This window comes from Crocuta crocuta, unplaced genomic scaffold (assembly GCF_008692635.1).
Source record: "Crocuta crocuta isolate KB4526 unplaced genomic scaffold, BGI_CrCroc_1.0 scaffold737, whole genome shotgun sequence".
NCBI classification, from domain to species: Eukaryota; Metazoa; Chordata; class Mammalia; order Carnivora; family Hyaenidae; genus Crocuta; species Crocuta crocuta.
This window is the reverse complement of record NW_027527804.1, coordinates 1,842,730-1,846,854: the sequence shown is the minus strand read 5'-3', so window position 1 is coordinate 1,846,854 and position 4,125 is coordinate 1,842,730. Positions and strand designations below refer to the sequence as shown.

Here is a 4,125-nt window from a genome sequence, read left to right as displayed (position 1 = left end):
GTGAGACCAGTTATAACACTATTTAAATAATAGTGGATCCAGGTCAAGCCAGAAAGATATGCTTAAAGAATATGAGAGGAGAGATATCATGGATGACTCAAGTTTTCTTCCTGAGCTAATGGGACAGTGGAGTTGCTACATACTGAGATAGGAGAGATGTGGGGAAGCAGATTTAGTAGGGAAGCAGATTAGGTGGGAAAGATCAGAAGCATAATCTTCTAATTGTTATAAAAACTTCTATATACTAATATTATAAAAATAGACCTATGTCTTTTCTTCCATACCTTCATGATTTTGTTCTCTATATTTGCATCTTTAATCCATTGGATTTTCCCATATGTTGTATGAAGTGAGGAAGTAACTTCATTTTTTCCAAATTAGATATCCAGATAACCCGACTCCATTTGTTACAGACTCCATTCTTTACTCATTGATTTGAAATTCCATTTAATTTTTTTCTAAATTTTTCCTATATATTTTTTGCTGAGCTAAGAAAATATTAACATTTATATGANTTTTCTTGAAATTATAATGAATGTCAGCAGAAAAACATGTTTCAGTTGGCAAATGTCCATAGTATATTCAACTCTACATGCAAGAGGCTAACTTTTAGTTTCTTTCTCTATGAAGCCTTCAAGAAAATCCTAAACTAAATTTGGATACTTGAAGAGCTGATAAAACAAAGAAATCATGCATTGAGTAGCCTATTGTTATTTTATCATATAATGGTGATGCATTAAAAAATAAGATTTTATAGCTCATTTCTACTAGATGAAGGCAGTCCGTCGCACAATTCTGATAGCACAAATTTGTTACCATAATTTATTTAAATGACATGAGTCCATAACAACATGGTTCAAATTCAAGTTACCATGGTCTATTAGCTTTTCAATCCATCACTCCATAAATCACTATATAAATAACAGTTATGTATCATGATCAGTGAATAATTATTTCACTTCTTTCAAACTGAATCAGTGATTAGTCCCTGTGAATCTGTTATTCCCTTAATGCCCTGGTAACAAAACATGTAGTGGTGTTGCTTCTTTGCCTCTCATTGATAAACCAATGAAATTTTAAAAAGATGGATACTCAAAAGAGAAAAGTAACCAACAGAGATGAAAGTGTAACAAAAAAAAAGGAAAGTGGTAACACTGAAAGTGACATTTAAATCTAATGTAAGTAGAGTTACAGACGCAATAGCCAACTATAAAAATGTTGACGCTGGCATCATTGACAGATTTTAGACTTTAGAGGTGAGAGACTTTAGAGGTGTAGACAAGGAAGTTAGTGAAAGAACACTTAGCAATATGTGACTTTTCTCTTTACATGTATAGCTTACATGAAGAGAGATTTTAAACTTGTAAGAAAAGGTCATGAAGCAATCATATTTTTCTCATTAATTATTAAAATCTCGTTACATGGTTTCAGCTTGCATCTTCATTTTTATTGTTCCATACTATTGTGCAAAGTGAGGACTACCTATATTATAAAGAAAGGGTAGAATTAAAGTTTTAGGAGACATGATAGTATTATGGGAGATGTGAAGCATAAGAAAGAATTCTATAATTAGTGAGTTGTTAAGAAACAAGGATAGTGGTGGGGCAGCACAACATGGAGGTAGAAGAAGATCCTGAACATAACTCTTCTCATGGACACGATAAGTCTATAACTACATAGGGAACAGTTAATTCCCTCTGAAAAAGACCTGAAAACCAGCCGAACAGCTTCCTTCACAGCAAATAGTAAAAGGGCCACATCAGCAGGTAGCAGAGGCAGAGATATGGACTCATGCAAAACCCCGCCCCTGCCATGGTGACCCACAATCAGAAGGAGTCTGCAAATCTGGTGCTTCTCCATGAGGAGTGAGGAGTTCATGCCCCACATCAAGCACACTAAACCCTGGGACCTGTAACAGAGAGACAATCCTCTAAAACACTTGGCTTTGAAAACCAAAGGAGCTTACATCCAAAGGGCTATGGGGAACTGAGATACATTTCTTAAAGGATTTGCGTGCAGACTCACTCACCTTAGGAACCAGTGAAAAGGCAGTAGTTTGGAAAATGTCTGCACTATATGTGAAGGAGATACATTTGCTAATATTAAAACATCTACCAGAGGGGCAGTAGCATAGTGGAACTCTCTCCAGGATTGAAAGTGGTGACAGCCACTATTTTTGTACTCTCCCTCTGCCTTGATAGTACTGGCAAGTGTGACGCAGCCCTGTACTCTCCCATTGCCCCACTAAAGATAGCAGGCAAGCACCAGCCCTAGATTCTCCTTCAGACCTGCAAAAATCAAGAGTCACACACTAGTTCTGTGCTCTTCAATGGCCCCCACAAAAACCTGCAGGTGCACACAGCCCATAGTGGGGTCACTCCTTAGTCATCTGGCTCTGGTGGCCAGGAGGCTTGCATTCTTGAATCCCACAAGACTAATAATCAGACAGTTCTTGGCATACTACCATCCCCAAGAGCATTACACAGACAGCAGACTAAACCAAACCCCCAGTCTGTCTGTGAGACAGGTCTATTTACTTGTCTTGGAGCTTCAGCCTGAGGGGCAGACTTAAAGTTTGCCATACATCTGTGGGCACCTTTATGGCTCAATCAGTTAGGTGTCTGATTTCAGCTCAGGCCATGATCTCACAGCTCATGAGTTCGAGCCCTATGCAGGGCTCTGTGCTGACAGCTCAGAGCCTGGACCCTGCTTCAGATTCTGTTTCTCCCTCTCTCTCTGCCCCTCCCCTGCTCATGCTGTCTCTCTCTCGAGCTCTCTCTCAAAAATAAAATAAAATAAACGTTAAAAAAAGTTTCCCATACGTCTGGAGGCTTACAGGGGTGCTCTCAAGGAATGTAGGCTAGAGGATGCCATCTTTGCATTCTTCCTCAGCCTTGCTACAGCTTGCTGGTACCTCTCAGAAAGGATCTGATACATTTGTCTGAAGCCCTAATTTTTGCAACACCTCCAGATCCACCTGGTCTGCTGGCCAGCAGGGTTTACTATTGCAGTATCACAGGACTATAAATATTTGTGTACTTTTTAAGCTGCTGCCTGAAGATATGGCTTCCAGTCAGCCTGAAACTAGGTGCTGACTTAAGATTCCTCCTTTTAGAACACTGACAGGTCTTGACACACCATTAGCAGCCAGTACATGTCAAGAGTAAATTAGGCTGCTTAGACAGTTACAAAGGTTTGAGAGACAACAAAGAACAAGGGCTAAGGTTGACTAATGAGTTGTATCTTTTACACAAGCTACTCCTTCAAGACTGGCAGAAGTAGCTGTTTTGCTGAAGAATACAAAAACAGAATTGAGGGGCGCCTGGGTGGCTCAGTCAGTTAAGCGTCCGACTTCGGCTCAGGTCATGATCTCATGGTTCATGAGTTTGAGCCCTGCGTCAGGCTCTGTGCTGACAGCTAACTCAGAGCCTGGAGCCTGCTTCAGATTCTGTATCTTCCTCTTTCTCTGACCCTCCCCTGCTCATGCTGTTTCTCTCTTTCTCTCTCAGAAATTAAAAAAAGAAAAGAAAAGAAAACAGAATTGAAAAATATACAGGAGGGATTGAACAGCAGACTACATGAAGCAGAAGAAAGTGATCTAGAAGACAGGGCAGTGGAACTCAACCAAAGAGAACATTAAAAAGGAAAAAAATATATTGAAAAGTAAAGATGGCTTAAGGAAAATATGAGACAACATAAANAACCCAAAAAGATAAATACTAAGACACATTATAATAAAATAGTCAAAAGTTAAAGAGAGAATCTTAAAAGCAACAAAGGGAAAAACAATAAGACTGTAAGCAGATTTTTCAGCAGAAGTTTTGTAGGATAGAAGGGAATGGAACAATTCAAAATCCTAAAAGGAAGAAACTTCCAAACAAGAATATCCTCCCCAGCAAAGTTAGCATTCAGAGTTGAAGGAGAGATAAAGACTTTTCCAAACAATCAAAAGCTAAAAGAGTTCATCACCACTAAACTGACCTAGGAGATATTGAAAAGGGACATCTTTAAGCTGAAAAGAAAGTGCATTAATTAGTGACAAGAAAACATATGAATGTATAAATCTCAAAGGTAAAAATAAATACATAATAAAGGGAGTGGATTAATTACTTACATATCTAGTAT

General features: G+C 38.6%; 1 protein-coding gene across 1 annotated transcript in view; it reads left to right on the top strand.

The window, feature by feature from the left end:
* Positions 1 to 4,125, top strand: part of COL4A5 (collagen type IV alpha 5 chain) — a 227,462-nt gene that overhangs the window by 182,722 nt on the left and 40,615 nt on the right. The window lies entirely within an intron of this gene.